The 17,689-nt window shown below is 40.0% G+C and overlaps 1 long non-coding RNA gene across 3 annotated transcripts in view; it reads right to left on the reverse strand.

Annotated features, from left to right (window-relative positions):
* LOC141422549 (uncharacterized) overlaps window positions 1–17,689 on the reverse strand; it is a 133,164-nt gene that overhangs the window by 32,284 nt on the left and 83,191 nt on the right. For 2 of the 3 annotated variants that reach the window (XR_012447176.1, XR_012447175.1), the window contains exons 2-3: window positions 13,986–14,191; window positions 8,094–8,153 (exon numbers count right to left, since the gene is read on the reverse strand). This is a non-coding gene — a long non-coding RNA (uncharacterized lncRNA). The remainder of the gene's footprint in view (window positions 1–8,093; window positions 8,154–13,985; window positions 14,192–17,689) is intronic. The other variant, XR_012447177.1, reaches the window with a different exon arrangement.

The following is a 17,689-nucleotide window of genomic DNA, read 5'->3' on the forward strand; positions in this document are numbered from 1 at the left end:
CCAAAGTGGCCACGTTTGCGCACATACTTGGAAAACCCTCTATGCTCTGTTCACAAACACGATGTCATAACATAAACTTCCATCTCCATGGAAAATTCTTTGGTAAAACGGCCTCAGGGATCAGTCTGATGTAAGAGGTGTCCATTAAAGCACTGTCATTCTTGGTAAAATTCATTGCTCACTCCAGACAAAATGTTCCTTTTAAATAAACTTGTAGGATCTCTTTTATCTGAAAAAGAAAATTATGCAACTTTATTTCACTTTTTGGTCTTGGTGTAGAAAGCTTAGAGCCAAGAACAATGAAAAAGTGTTAAATTAGCACATTCTAGGTGCCTGGGAACATCTATTCCTGATATTCCTTTTAAAGTATGAGTTCTGCTGTTATTTTTAATCCAACTCTTGTACATTGTATTGAATTTTAGATGAAAGTTCACATGTTTTCATAAGGAAGAATAAAAATTAAGGAGATATAATGCTGAGAAACTGAGAAAAACTGAGCCACCATTGGCTCTAAAGATCTTCCAGAAGAAAATAAACACATGTCCAGCAGGTCAGAGAATCATTTGCCTGGAGTAACCTTCCAGGGACTCTTATAACTCAAAGAGTCTTTGGTTCTATCAGCATCCCTGTTGCATTGTGGCAACATTAAAATTATTCAAGATAGAGATAAGAAACCCACCATGGGCCTCTCATTGATATGAAAAAATGCAACATTTGATCTTAGCCAAAGGCCAAGAAACAATTTCTCTCTGAATTCCAGCAAGTTCCCCCAGTAGAACCTGGTGGAAAAGGCCCAAAGCTGGCTTCTTTCCCAATTGCTTGGGCTGAGGACTGTGTGTACAATAGCTCCCAGGGACTGTACCAGTTCATTTTCCCTAGGCATATTTCCAGAAAGCTACTCTAAAGATGTTTCATAATAAAGTTAGCAGGCCTTCATTGTTTACCTGCTATGTGCCAGCAATGCATTATAAGGAATGCAAACACAAATGTAAAATGCAATTCCTAACCCCAGGAAGTTGATCCTGATGTGCTGGGAAAGAGACCAGTGTTGATATAGCCACAGTAGAGGACACAGTGGGATCAGAGCTGGATGGGAAGTATAAGACAGTCAATGGTGAGGAGGGGGTGACAGACAGAGTGCTGGAGTGATTAACAATCTAAAATCTAAAGCCAGACACTCTTGCTGTCATGCCTACTCTGCTGCTCATAAGGTTTGTAACCCTGTGCAAGTTGCTTAGCCTCTCTGTGCCTCTAAGGGGCCAGGATTATAACAATACCTACATCTTTGGGTTGTTATGATGACTGGATATGTTGATAGATACAAAGCAGCATTGGACATGGGGACATTTTATGTTGAAATGATAGAGCCATCATTTTATAAGAGAAGAACCGAATGGATGGAAAGAAGACATGTGACAAATCAATCTCCAGGTCAGTCACACCCCATGGTAAATAGTCCAGTGAGATTTGCTAGGGGAAGAACTCCTCATTTATGTCACCTAAGAGACTCCATAATTACTAAAGCAACGACCCTACATTAAATAGCACCAAATGTTTAATGCTATTAAAATCAATTCAAATAATTTTTTAAAATTAAATGGGATCATTAAGTGTTTCTTTCACTGATTCTATGTAATAACAAGTTTCTCCCCATTTGACTTTGGGGTTCAGCTTTCATTTAAAACTTTTGACCTTCTAATGGTTAGTCCCTCAGTTATGCCTCAAATATAAGAAAAAAGATATTCCAATGTCCCCAAACACCATGCAGGGAAAAGAAAATTTAGAAAGAGAGGATGAATGCAACAGACAAAAAAAAATGTTGCTCCTTCCAAACTTTGTCCATGAACAGATGCTTCCTTACACATGGGACCCGCAGGAGATGTGTCAGAATTCTACAGGCACACATGCTGGAAATACCCTGTCTTCACCTAGAGATTCCAAGCTCACAAATGTCTAAGCATAGCCATCTAGTGGTAACAAATAATATACTGTGGAGATCAAAGATAGGCAGATAGATGATAGGTAGATAGATAGATAGATAGATAGATAGATAGATAGATAGATACGTAATTGATTGATAGATCTTTTTTCTTTCATTTTATCATTTGTACATTTACTTACATGTGCATACATTGTTTGGGCCACTTCCTCCCACACCCTCCATCTCCCCAGCCCCCCCCTGCTTCTAGGCAGAATTTGTTCTGCCCTCTTGTTCTCCAATTTTGCTGAAGAGAAAACATAGCAGATAATAAGAAAGACACAGCATTTTTGCTAGTTTGAGGTAAAGATACAGAGAGATTTCTAGCAATGTTTTCATGCATTTTTGTATTGCCACCCACATTGGTTCATCTCTGCCAGACATCTTCATTACTTCCTAGTCCCCTTCCCATAGTGGCTTCTGCCAATTTAAGATTACTATATTCACTTCTCTACAGTGAGCACATCAACCACATTCAAGTTTAGGTCTTCTTTCCTTTCCCTATTCTCCCATGCATGTTCTCCCCTAAGTGTGTGACCCATGTCCAATAATATTACTGCATTTGTTTTGGGTCTACAATCTGCATATGAAGGAGAACATGTGATTTTTTGGCCTTCTGAGCCTGACTAACTTTGCTTAAGATGATGTTCTCCAGTTCCATCCATTTACTTGTGAATGACAAGATTTCATTCTTCTTCATGGCTGAGTAAAATTCCATTGTGTATAAATACCACATTTTCTTAATCCATTCATCAGTAGTAGGGAATGTTGGCTGTTTCCATAGCTTGGCTATTGTGAATAGCGTTGCAATAAACATGGGTGTGCAGGTGCCTTTGGAATAACCTGAGTCACATTCCTTTGGGTATATCCCTAGGAGTGGTATTGCTGGATCAAATAGCAGATCTATGTTTAGTTTTTTAAGAAGTCTCCATATTGTTTTCCAAAGTGGTTATACTAGCTTACATTCCCACCTGCAGTGTATGTGTTTTCCCCCACATCCTCACCAATATTTTTTGTTCGTGGTGTTTTTTTTTTTTCTTTTATTATTCATATGTGCATACAAGGCTTGGGTCATTTCTCCCCCCTGCCCCCACCTCCTCCCTTACCACCCAGTCCGCCCCCTCCCTCTCCCCCCCACCCCTTCAATACCCAGCAGAAACTATTTTGTCCTTATTTCTAATTTTGTTGTAGAGAGAGTATAAGCAATAATAGGAAGGAACAAGGGTTTTTGCTGGTTGAGATAAGGATATCTATACAGGGCATTGACTCACATTGATTTCCTGTGCGTGTGTGTTACCTTCTATGTTAATTCTTTTTGATCTAACCTTTTCTCTAGTTCCTGGTCCCCTTTTCCTATTGGCCTCAGTTGCTTTTAAGGTATCTGCTTTAGTTTCTCTGCGTTAAGGGCAACAAATGCTAGCTGTTCGTGATGTTCTTGATGCTACCTATTCTAACAGGAGTGAGGTGGAATCTTGGTGTGGTTTTGATTTATATTTTCTTTATAGCCAGGGATGGTGAGCATTTTTTCATGTGTTTTTTGGCCCTTTGGACTTCTTCCTTTGAAAAAGTTCTGCTTAGTTCAGTTGCCCATTTCTTTATTGGGCGGAGTTTAGTTTTTTGAGCTCCCTGCATATTCTGGTTATTAGTCCTTTGATGTATAGCTAGCAAATATTTTCTCCCACTCTGTGGTTGGTCTTTTCAGTTTAGAGACCATTTCTTTTTGCAGAAGCTTTTTAATTTCATGTAGTCCCATTTGTCCATGTTTTCTCTTAGTTGCTGGGCTGCTGGATTCTATTGAGGAAGTCCTTGCCTATACCTATTGCTTGCAGAGTATTCCCTGCTCATTAGTTCACTGAATGTTCAGTGCTGAGAGTTTGGCTCCTTGCCCCATCCCCATTCTCTGGGACAGGTTCAGCATTCCACTCCCACCTCTGCTGTTGGTGTTAGATTATAGTTCGATGTTTATGTTTTTCAGTTTTGCTGGGGGGGTGGGTTACGGGTCAGTCTGCCCAGGGGCTGCACTGGATTATTTTCCCCAGGGGATGGGTAGGAGAGTGCATGATGCTCACCTGTTTTTTCTGCAGTTTCATGCAAGTAGCCTGATGACAGGCTCTGGCATAGGGAGTGTGGCATGGCATAGGAAGGCTTTTCACAGGGAAGGGGTCTAGGATGTCACAGAGTTTGATTCTGATTAATGCTCTGTCTTCTGCTTGTTGGGAGAAAAAAAGAAAGAGAGAAAAGAAAAAAGGAGAAATGGTGGGAGGAGAGGGGCTTTTTTCCCCCAAGGGCCAGAGGGATTGTCGCAGCTCTTAGGTTCAATTAAAGGCTAATTTAAGGTCAGTCTTTGAATTGTATCTGCATCTAATATGATGGTTATTATTATTTTGGCTAGGAGCAATCAGAATTACCCAAGTGTAGCTCTGACATCTCAAGGAGGTTTCTGGTGACATGGAGCACCCTACCCTAGCCACCATTTTGGATCTCCTGAAGGCTGATAGATCTTTTTTCAGTATCAAGACAACTTTCATATCCTTGAATCTTTTCCCCATTCCAACTATACCTGAAATTCCACCATTAATACACTTTTCAATTAACATACACCCTTTGCAGACATTATTTAATAAATACAAACAGTTTCAAAATTACTAGCTTGCTGTGTCATACCTGAGCAGGAACGCAATCATCACATTGCTGTCCTGCTAACTAGAAGAACAAGGAAGGCGGGAGCCTAGAGAGAGTTTTGAAAAGGACAGGGGCAGAAAGGGGGACAGCAAGAGCCCTTGACAAACTTTCTGCCCTCACTCCTTTGCTGAGAACTCATCCTACATCCTTGCACTATCCAAATATCATACTCAAATTTAATAGCAAGGTCAGGAAAAAAAAATTATCATTCAGTCCTTGTTTTTGCCTTGTAACAAGACTTTCGGAAAAGTGAGGATTGAACATGCTTTACCTAGTAAAGCAGTTGTGGCTTGTTCCACACTTTTTAGTTACCAGAGGAAATAAATGGTTGAATTATAATAGATGGGGACATTGCACTGAACTACCCAAACTGGGAGAAAGAAGTAAGTGGGCATGAAAATACCAAAGAGCAGTATCATCGTTGGCATCTCAGACCTTACACAGTCAGCCAAATCAATCAGGGCATAAAACTGGCTAAAGACCACCATCTAGTCATTCCTGGAAGAGAAAACTGTAGTGACATATGTTCCTTTAAAAATGGAAAATTGCAATTTGTTTCCAAAGTAATCATTTCTAATGCCTGCCCCAACTTTTTATGCCTCTCTGAACTTCCAAAGTATATTTACAACACAAAACTTTCTTCCTGTGTTCATGCTGTGTTTTATTTGCATTGCAGAATATCACTGTAACCCTCCCAGTCCTTATAAATTAAGTTTATTTTGAGATGAGCAAAATGGAACAGAAGTCATCCCTGCTGTGACTTAATGTTGTAAGAGTTTATTTCTTTGTTTTTCTTGGGAAATTATATTAATGGGGCAGGCAGGGGGAAAAAGAAGATAAAGTCCCACCCCATACTCTATGGTTGTTTTCTCTCTCATTTTCAAAAAACAAATGCATCCAAATAATCTTCTTCCAGATGTACTCAGATCAAATGGGGACACTGGGTAATTGAGAAACAAGATTTCCATCTGCTCTGTCAATTGAAAAGCAAAAAATGTAGGAAGACACAGAAAAATTGAACCAGTCTTCCCTTATCTGTGAGCTCTGTGAATGGATAGGAAATTCAAGTGCTCCTAGGGTTGGGATAAGCTGAGATACTAGAGAGGCTGGCTACTTCAGTTGCATTATCAGCTCCACCATGTAGGTGTGTATATACTCCAAGGTTTTCTCCCAGAGACCCACAGTGCCCCATCCCATTGGCTCCTATATGTCCTGTGCCTCACTCTCATTGGCTACTGCACTGTCTTGCCCCATTGGCTGTCATACATGCATTTATTCATCCATTCAACCTATATGCCTTAGGCCCTTACCACCTCCTTTATTCATTCATTTAAATCTCACCACCTTATGAAGGAAGTCCAGACAGACAGTTCATTGTTGTACTAAAGAGATGTTAAGTCCCATCTTCTGTCAAACTTTCACATATATTTGCTTTGTCTTTCAAGCAACATTGGAAATTTTTAAGCAGCAGGAAGCTTGTTTTTCATTTCTTACATTCTCCAGATTGGCTTCTAGCAAAGAGATCTGCATTTAATAACTAAAAGTACAATAAACTCAATTAAATGGGGGAAAGTGTTGATTTTATTTCATTTAGGAAAAAAAAGAGAAAGAAAATGGCAATTCTATGAGGTGATAGCTATGTTAATTACCTTGATGATGGTGATCATTTCCCAGTGTAAACATGTGTTAAAACATCAAATTGCATGTCTTACATATACAATTCCTATTTGTCAATTATACCTCAATAAAACTGGAGCGAAAAACAAATGTAGTGATGTGCCCAGTAAAACAGAACTTTATTGCATATGAAAATATGCTTTTAATAGAGATGAAGAAAATGATTAAAAGGAAATGATTCTTGCCTTTTGGCCCTTGCTATTTCTAACAGCAGAAATGCCACCTTGGAACAGACTGTTGTTTGAAAACACTTGAATGGCCTCTCAATTATTGGGTGGAAGCAAGTGGCCATTCATTCCATAAGAGTCATGTAATGGGATACCATTGTCCTAGCTAGGGGTCTCTTTAGAGATAGAAATCAGCCTATACCCTTTGCTGGTGTTTATATTTGCATCTGCTGATATATCCTAGAATCTAGGAGTCTTCTGATCAGAGGGGAAGGAGGACTCAAGGCCCTGCCTGCTGCCTGTAAATTACTGGTCACCTCTGTGGACTGGGGTAGCAGCTGACAGGAGAGGGAAAGGGACTCCTCCATCACTGGAGAGTTTTCATTGGCTCAGGCCCGGCTTCTCCTTGGGGAGGACTGAGGCTGACACAGGTGGATTCCATCTGGACCTGCCTCCTCCACTGAGGAAGAAACTTGTTGAAAATAGTTGCATTTATGTTGTTATGGACTGATTTATGTCCTCCTGAATTGTATGTTGAATCCCTAACCCCTGAGTATGACTATACTTGGAGACAGTGCCTTAGAAGGTAATTAAGGTTAAAAGAGGTCATAGAGTAGGGCCCTAACTTGAAAGAATTGGTGTACTTATAAAAACAGAGGGACAATGCCAGGCACAGGGGCTTATGCCTATAATCCTAGCTTCTTGGGAGGCTGAGATTGAAGGGATCCAGCCAGGGTAAAAAAGTTAGCAAGACCCTATTTCAACCAAAGCTAGGTATGCTAGTATATGCCTGTTTTTCCCAGCTGGGTGGGAATCATAAATGGAACAGTAGCAGTCCAGGCAGGCCCAGGAATAAACACAAAATACTATTAGAAAAATACCTGGGGGTAGTGGGGAGAGATGACTTAAGTGATAGAGCATCTGCCTAGCAAACACAAGTCCCTGAGTTCAACATTATTATAGTAAAAAACAAACAAACAAACAAACAAAGAGGAGGGTGAGGAGGAGAGAAGGAGGAAAAGGAAAAGGAGGTGCGGGGAGAGGAGGAGAAGGAGAGGGAGAAGGAGCAAAGTGGAGCAGGGATAGCATGAGCCTATGCACCCAGCATTCAAGAGGCTAGAAATCAAGACCAGCTTGGGCTATACAGTGAGACCCTATAAAACAAAGAAGAAAAGAGAGGGATGAAATGTTCTCTACTCCCAGTCTCTCTCTGTACAGCAGAGGAGGATTTTAATAACCAAGTAGAGAAGATGACTTATTCTGTGGCCACCAGTCAGCCTCTGTGTGAAGACACAGAGAAATGACAATATACTAGTAAGGAAGAGAGCCCTCACCAGAACCCAACCCTGCTGGACCCTCATCTGGAATTTTGGCTTCCAGAACTGTGGGAAAATTTACTTCTTCCGCTGAAAATATACTTATGCTGAATACTATACCATACTCAGTCTATGGTGTTTAATTACGGCAGTCCAAACTACTAAGTACAAGTATTATCATTCTGAACGAATGGAAGAAAAACTGAACTCAGAAACTTGTTCAAGATAATATAGCTACTAAATACATAACCAAAACTTCCTTGCCACACTTACCTTACTATTTTCCCAAGCTGAAATTCTCATGGAAAATCAAATGCATTCTGATGATCCACACTGTTTCAAGAAAGGGAAATAAGTGAATTTGTCAGATAATAATGAGAAATGTGTCCTAATAGACTTAGATGTTCTGAAATGATTTAAAAAAAAAAAAAAGCAAGATCTCTCAGGAACCCTTGCTGAGTAAATGAGTGAGTGACTGAATGAATGAATCCCCCTAAGTCAGAGTTAGCAAACCTGCGTGAAAGAAGTGAAAGCTAAGCTGGCATTCTTTCTTCAACACCTTAGGCTTTCTCTGTGGGGAAACATTCCTCTCACAGTCCATGAATTCAGTGAGACAGAGCACACCTATAATGCATCAGGTAAAGCCTATTTTTAGTCACAGATGGGCATCTAGAATGAACGGAAGCCTAAATTCCATGGCCAGATAGTCCTCCAGGGCTCAGTAAAGCTGCCCAGAATGGATGGAGCCTCAACTGCATGTACCACATTATACCGTGGCAGAGGGATCCTAAGAGCACTCTACCAAGCACCACTGGTCTCACTGAACTGGAGAATTCCAGAACATCCTGCTCTAGAAGGAACAAAGACAGCCCGGATGTTCCAAATAGTTCCTCTTCATCTCAGGATATTGCATTCTTAGTGCATCCTAGAGCTAGTCTAAGAATTGTATAAGAGGGAAAGGCTGCTTCAGCAATGCTATCAGGTGGCCTGTCTTCCTACAGTGATCTTAGAAGGTAATAAGGAAAAGAGACAGACATTCTGACCTAGGGGACAAGGGAGAGAAAAAGGACATCTCAATTCACCAGGTGATTGGTGCCAGAGAGTGGTAGAAGAACCTAACCAAAGTGTGAAAGTCAAGCACCAGGAGTCACTCATTACCACTCAGGTTACCACACTGTTGTAGTTGAAGCCCCAACAGCTATCCAACTCATGGTGCTGGGGCAGGACATTCTATCCTCAGGCACCCGTATTTTTTCCAGTACTTAACATGGGCACACCCTTGGTGCATGTGCTAATGTCACTTTCATTTTGAGTCTACTGCATTGTGTGTGTGAGTGTGTATATTTATTTACACTCACTGATATTTACTCCTCACAACTTTTATCCTCACAACAAACCCTGGCAGTAGCCACTAAAGCATCTGTACCTAAGGAAACCATAGCACGGAGAGATTAAATATACTACCCACGGTCATACAGACTGAGCTTCAAACCCATGTGGTTGGATTCCAGATCCCTGGCTTCAACCACTATTCACCACTAGCTCTTATTATTCCAAATAAACATAAGACCCCCTGAAACGGGGGTAAGGGGCAAAACAGTAGTAGGGTAGTGGAAGGAGGAGACCAGCAGGATACAAAGTAGCAACAGGCAATGAAGACACTCACCCCCATTTCCCACAATCCGCTATCCTCTATGCATGGACCCATCTGGAACCACAATGTATCTTTCATCGTGGATTTAAACTCCTCCAGATCCAGAGTCCTGCCTGGGTTATCTTGATACATCCATAGCCCAAGGATAGTGCTTTGTATATCCAAAAAGCTGAGTAGATGCTAAATATATTGAATTGCTAGAAGTTATTGGTAAAAGCTTTATGTTTGAACATGTTTTTGTCCTAGAGCACCCTAAAGGATACATTTCTCAAAGAGACATGTAGAGATGTACCACTAATGGTTTTAATGTGCTCTCACTTGGACCAATGCCAGTCTTTCATTCTCTAAACAGCCTACAGGCAAAGAATAACTTACTTTTAACAATGTCTTACACTTCCCACAGATTTTTTTTTTTAATACATCACCTTGGTTCTCACCAAATTCAAGTGACAGGTAGTTAAAGGGAGAGTTACTTTGTACAAGCTCTGAAACTGAAGCATTAAACAGGAGAAATGATGCCTCTAAAATCATATGGCCCCCAGTAGCAAAGCCAGGACTTAAATTTCAATACCTGCTTCCCAGATTCAGATTTGCCATTCTCTCTTCTACACTGCATTTCTAATACAGTGAATACATTTCTCATTCTCTGACCCCATGACCCTTAGTCCACAAGTGCCTTCTCTCAGGCGGCAGACCTCTTGGGAAGGACTTAGGTAGTATGTTTGCATGGAGCCTTGCTGTTAACACACTCATTGTCCCTGCCATAGACAAGCTCCCCCTGGGCGTTTGTTAGAAATTCAGAACCTTAGGCCCACTGGACATATTGAATCTCCATTTTAATAAGATTCCCAGGTGATTTGGGTATATATAGGTTCAAAACCATTGTTCTACATAGGCCCTCAAAGACATCCATCAGCAGATATAAAGAAGGGAAGTGTTCTCAGATGGGTTCTGTGAGAGTTGAGTGGGTATTCTATGAATTTGACTCTTCAGATACTGACTTGGTGAGCATCATCTGGGACTCATGCATGACAGGAATGGAAAAGATATGGCAGTTGCCTTGGACTAAGACAAGTTACAAACTTCATGCAGCGTATCCTGGTAATGCACAGATAAATTTTGTGCACCTGCCAGTCTCCCCCATGGGGAAACCTGGGGGATGGGACACCCACCTTAAGAAATGTATGTATGGCTTTTCTGTCCATAAACAGGATTAGCAGACATCACTGTATTTCACATGCTTCCCAGTGCTGCATTAGCGTGCTGTGAACTCAGAGTTCTGAACACATAGGTCCAGCTCTATTTAGCATGAATCTGAAAAGTAACTTATTCCTATTACAGAATATCTTTCTGGCTGAGCTGATTTCATGGAGGTTTCTCACCTCATGAGTGGACAGTTGCTGGGCAGAATTGGATTCAGAAGCCTCTTCTCATCCCCACTCCTTGCCAGTTTTCATGCCAGAGGAAGTCCAAATCAAACACTATTTTTTATTTTATTTTTTGTAAATTGTCATTCCAGGATGGTGTTCGGGCTTTAACATGCAAAATGTTTTAAAGAATCAAATCTGAAAATTTCTATGAAACAGGTGAACACTTTAATGGGTTTTCCTTTCCAAGAGAAGAACTTGCTAAATCGACATGAATCTGTTGATAAACTTTTGTGGTACTATCATGGATTGGATAGTGTTCTCCCAAAATTCATGTCCATCCTGAATCTCAGAATGTGACCTTGTTTAGAAATGGAGCCTCTGCCAATCCAATATAAGGAGTTAAGATGAGGTTCTACTGGACCAGAGGTAAGCCTTTAATTTAATGTCTGGTATGCATAGAAGGAGAAGGAGAGATGGAGATAGACACACAGATACACACAGCAAAGATACACACAGAAAGAGACAAGAACTAGAGTGTTGCAGCTACCAGCCAAGGAACACTCAGAACAGCCAGCAATCCCCAGAAGAAAGGAAGAGGAAGGACCTGTCCTTCTCTAGAGCCAGCAGAGGGAGTGTAGCTTCATAAACACCTTTATGCTGAACTTCTGACCTCCAGAACCATAAGAAAATTAATTTCTGTTATTTTAAGCTACTCAGTTTACAATACTGTGTTACAGCAGCCCTGGAAAACTGAAACACAATATCTAATGCTAATGTTGTCAATGTTATTTTGAGGACTTGCCATGTGCCAATCACTGTTCTAAGCACTTTGAACATATTTACTCTTTCAATCCTCAAAGCAACCTTTGAAGGAGGTATCATTATCTTTAATTTCCATATGAGGAATTAGCATCAAGAGAGATACTAAATCACTTGTCCATACTTGCTCTCTAACTAAAGGATGGTGAAGCAAGTTCTAACCAAGGTAGTCCAGCTCTGGAGCCCCCACTTGGACTCACTAACCATGAGCTCTGAGAGTTAGTAGACCAAACTGAGATAGGCACATAGGCAAGGACCGTATGAACATGTGAATGTTATTCAGCCATAAACAGATGAATTCTACTCATTTGTAGCAACATGAATAGAACTGAAGGACCTTATGTTAGATGAAATAAGTCAAGGACAGAAAGATAAATAGCAGATATTGAGATGAACTAAAATTTGGTCTCAAAATAGAGAATTAAAAGATTGGTCGCCAGGGCATGGGAAGGGTGTAGGGGAAGGAGACATGGAGGAATGATTAATGGGTACAGAGTGCAGTTGGATAGGAGGAATAAGTTTTAATGATCTGCAGCACAGTAGGATAACTATGGATGAAAACAATGAATTGAATATTTCATACTAGCTAATAGAGAGGATGTTGAATGTTTACAACACACATAAAAAAAATTGTCCTAGACAATAAGATATGCCCATTACCCTGATCTAATCATTGTATACATGTATTAAATGTATATCGTATTATGCCAATTGAAAATTTATATTGATAAAAATAAAAAAGAGGGAGAGAGATGGTATGAACACACAGCATTCTGTGTTCCTGCTCTCGCTGCATCCCACTAGTGAAGAAATGAGACTCAGGGACAGGACTCAAGGGAATTAGTGGTAAGATATTAATGCTGTTTGGATTCTAGGGAACGGAGTTATTAGTGAATGCTCTCAATAAAATAAAAAACTCTCCAGTGTGATAAAGAATTCAAGGACCCTGAAGCCATCCCTGGCACATCAGCAGGACCAGGGATTCAAAGAGAACTCTAGGTGCAGCTAGAAGACTTGTTTGCACTCCTGTACACTAAAGAGTGGACTCACAGCTGGGATGGAAGCAACAAGTAGAGAGAAGTCTTACTGATTTCAGACATGTAACTCTTTGAATATACTTCCCTTTAGTGTGTTATAGCATTTACTGAAAACTATTTCTAAAATCACTGCAGTAATGTACAGATGGAGTGAGTTGGAAAAAAAGGTGGGCTGGCTGTCCAGAATCTTTCAAATACCCACTTTCAAAGACAGCCCTGCTGTTGAACCACAAACTAGAAAGAGCCAGAATGTTGTGTGGTGGCAGACAGTTCTTGCTGTAGAAAGACAAATGTATAGCAGGATTTCTCTGTCTTGTCTCTCATTATATCAATCTGGATAATTCCATGTTGTGGGCCTGCTCTGTGCTTTATAGGATGCTTAGCATCATCCATGGTCTCCATCCACTAGGTGCCAGGAGCACCCCCTTGCCAGACTGTGACAACTAAAAATGTATCTTTCAGGAGACAAAAATCATCCCTCCCCCAACTGAAAACCACTAAATCTATATAGATGTTTTTCTACCAGAAATATGCCATCATCAACTTGAGGAAAACCTCACGCTTACAAGGTTTATTAAACAGCTAAAAGCAGGGACAGGGTAACTCTCCTCTTTCACATCAGTTCTGTTCACATACCCTTAGTCCACATTTAGCTACCAACTCCAAAAATCTTTGCCCTATTCTACCTTCCTTCCTTTTCTTCTCCAGCACTACTTTCTCCTTTGTTCCATTCCTAACCTTTCCCATTATCCCTTCTCAGCTTTTTTCTTTTACTTTCCCCTAAAACATTGATGTTCCAACAGTTTTTATCCTTAAACCTTTACTCTGCCTTCCTTAGTTAAATTCTCCTTATCCTTTGACCTCATTTCTCACCTTCAAACCCATATTTGTAGCCCTTTCCCCCATCTTAAGATATAATTTATAAGAAGTAACTTATTTTAAATACAAAAGTTATTAAACTAATATTCCAGTTTTCACAGCTAGATATCTACACATATTCTACAGATATCTCCAAATAAAATTATCAAAAACTATGCAGTGGGCTGCAGGCATGACTCAAGCATTAGAGCACCTGCCTAGCAAGCACAAAGCCCTGAGTTCACACACCAGTTCTGCCAAAAAAAAAATCTATGCAAAACATTTATGAAAATCCCAGACATTTTAATCTCAAGTCATCATCCACCTGATCAAAATTCCATCAAAAATCTGAGCAACATCTCTTCTCTTCTATAATCCCCCCATCTCTTCTATAAAACCCAAAGTTCACCAAACTTCCAGATTCTACCTGCAGCTGCCTTTTGAGATCTGGGCTCTCCTCTCCAGTCATGCCACTGCTGTCCTGGTCCAGGCTCTCCTTGGGACTGTGATGCTGAATCTCTTTACCCTCAGGCTTCCCTGTTGCTGCCTGAGGCACCTTCCAAAGCACACTTAGTGAGACAGTCATCGAATACCATGGGGACTGAGTCAGTGTTCTATTGTTGTGACAAATACCTGCAAAAAAATTTAAAGAAAAACTTTATTTTGGCTCATAGTTTAGAGGTTTTAGTTCACGGTCATTTGGGTCATTTCTATGGGCCTGAGGTGAAGCCAAGAACCATGACAGAGAGTGCATGCTAGACAAAACATGCTTGCTTCGTGTGAGACAGAAGGACCTGGGTCAAGATACACCCTTCAAAGTCACACCCCACTGACCTACTTCCTCCAACTAGGTCCTATCCCCTCATTTCCACCACCTCCCAACAATGGCATAACATTGTGAATTCATCAATGGATTATTCCATTGATTAGGTCAGAACCCTCATTTTTCAATCATTTCCCAAAAGCCTCACCTCTGAATATTGCTTTGGAAATATACCCTTCAATACATGGGCCTCTAGGGAACATTTCATATCCAAACTACAACAGAGACAAAGAGCAGAAGTACTACTAAGACCTTAACTTATAGCCTCTTATCCATTAAAAGTATGGGATGTGTTTTTCCTTACCCCTTCACTATCCCAAACAATTGACCACAGGTACAACATAAAAACCAGGATGCTTTCTCCATAACATCTCCAACAATAAACTGGTAGTCTTTGGGACCACAACAAAAGACAGACGATGAACAGACCCCTGGACTCTTCACCTCCTACTTGTTAAAAGCATCGTATGTCCACTCAGGGATATAGCCAAAGAAATGTAAGTCACCATACATTAGAGATAACTGCACACCCATGTCTGTAAATAACAGCACTATTTACGCCAGCCAAACTATGGAATCAGCCTAGGTGCACAACAACTGATGAATGGATAAAGAAAATGTGGTCTACATACACAGCAGAGTATTATTGAGCTATAAAAAATGAAATTGTTGTTTGCAGGAAAATGGATGGAACTGGAGATGGTTTTGAGCAACATAAGCCAAACTCAGATGTTGTGTTTTCACTTGCATGTGTAATCCAGGCATCATCATCATCACCACCATCATCATATGATTGTAAAAGCAGAATTGTTTGGGAGGAAACAGTGGGAAGGGGAAGGGAACAGAGGGTGATGGGTAAATATATACATATATATTTACATATATATATATATATATGTAAAAATAGCGTAATGAAACCCACTAAAAGAGGGCTTAAAAAGAGCGAGGAGAATAAAGGGAAATTAAGAGTAAAACTGATGGGGCAATTTTGATCAAAGTACATTATATGCATGTTATAAACATTATAATGAATCCCCTTTGTACAATTAATGTATGCCAATAAAAATTTTTTTAAACAATATAAACATCACACAACCTATACATGCATTGAAACATCACCTAATAGCCATTAATATGAACATTTTTATGTTCCAATTAAAAATAAACTTTTAAGTTTAAAAATTTTTTTAACTCATGGTATGTGTTTTCTTCTGCTCCTTCCTTTGTTATTTCAGCAGCTGTAAGCAACCCAGCCTTATCACAAGGCCCAGATGTTTGTGCAGGGTGGCAGGTTGCTGATAAAAAAAAAAAGTAGCAGTTCTTGGGATAAGCTGACTTTCCTTTTCTCAAAGCCAGAACATTTGTACAAGTAAGAAAACATCTTTTAAAACCCTCACCAGTGAATACTTCCTGGACTTTTGCCCACCACTAGCACCTATATGTGAATACAAATTTTGCCCTTCTTTTGTTTGGAGGCTGCTTAATCCCTCTCAATCTCTCTCAGTCTCTCTCTGTCTCTCTCTCTCTCTCCCTCTCTTTTTCTCTCAGCTCTCATCAGCTTGAGCTGAAATCCCCTTCCCTCTCCCCCAACTAAATTTTTGCCTGTGTGTTTGTGCTTGTCTTAGTTTCCTTTCTACTTTGACTGAGTCAAAAGTTCCCATATCCAGCATCATTAGGATGCAAGCCATCTCTTCATCCTGTGTTTCACAAATCAGGCCCCAAGATCTACCCAATACCCAAGTCAGAAACCCAAGCCTCACCATTGAGCCTTCCCTCCTCCTTCCCACTCAACAACTCAGCACAGTCATGATCATTCTACATGGGACCCATTCACTCCCCTCTACTTCTGCTACCTTAATTTAAGCAGCTATTGTTTTTTGCTTGAACATCTCAATCAGTCTCCCTGACCTCAATATTGGACACATCCAATTTTTAACACCCAGTCACTAGAAGTGTCTTTAAAAATGAAATGATCCAGCAATCCTACCTATGCTTATTTAGCTAAGAGAATTGGAAGCAGCATCTCAAAGACATAAGTCCACACCCATGTTCATGGTAGCATTATTTGCAATAGCAAATAGCAAAAGAAAATCAAGAATCATTGGGGGGAGGAATGAAGAGGCAAAATGTGGTAACTACATACAATGGGATATTATTCAACTCCAAGAAAGGAAAGAAATTCTGATATACTCTACAGCATAGATGAACTTTGGCAATATTAAGTGAAATAAGCCAGTCACAAAACAAATATTGTGATTTTACTTATATGAAGTAAAGTAATCAAATCCATAGAGATCAAAAGTAAAATGGTGTTACCACGGACTAGTGAGTAGAGAAATAATGAGTTGCTGTTCAATGGGTATAGAGTTTCAGTTTGGCAAGATGAAAAAGTTCTAAAGATCTGCCCCTATGCTCATAGATTGGCAGAACTAACATTGTGAAAATGACTATACTAACAAAAGCAATCTATGTGTTCAATGCAACTGACATCCAACGACATTCTTCAAAGAGATAGAATAGTCAATCCTAAAATTCATATATCACAAAAGACCTCACATAGCCAAGGCATACTGTGCAACCATAACAACCCTGGAGGTAACACAATTCCTGACTTCAAACTATATTACAGAGTTGTAGTAATAAAAACAGGATGGTAGTGGCACAAAAACAACCTGAAGGCCAGTGGAATAGAATAGAAGACCAGACATAGATCCACACAGCTCCTTTTGACAAAGGAGCCCAAAACATACATTGGAGAAAAACACAGCCTCTTTAACAAATGTTGTTGGAAAGCAGGCATCTGCATGTAGAAAACTAAAACTAGATTCCTATCTTTCACCCTGTGCTAATATCAATTCAAACTAGATCAAATATCATAACCTCAAGAATGAAACTTTGAAACTTACTACAGGAAAGAATAGGGGAAACACTGAAACATATAGGCATAGGCAATAACTTCCTGAATAGAACCCCCATAGCTCAGCAATTAAGAGAAAGGGTTGGCAAATGGCACTGCATGAAGCTAAAAAGTTTTTGTACAGCAAAGGAAACAGTCACCACACTGAAGAGACAGAATTGGAGAAAAACTGCCAGCAACACATCTGACTAGGGATTAATAACCAGAATTTACAGGGGTCTCAAAAAAATAACCTCTCAAAAAATCAATGACCCAGTGAAGAAATGGGCAAATGAACTGAACAGACATTTTTCAAAGGAAGAAGTACAAATAGCTAAAAAACACATGAAGAAATGCTCAACATTCCCAACCATAAAGGAAATGCAAATCAAAACTACATTGAGATTTCACC

This window comes from Castor canadensis, chromosome 4, assembly GCF_047511655.1.
Source record: "Castor canadensis chromosome 4, mCasCan1.hap1v2, whole genome shotgun sequence".
Classification (NCBI taxonomy): domain Eukaryota; kingdom Metazoa; phylum Chordata; class Mammalia; order Rodentia; family Castoridae; genus Castor; species Castor canadensis.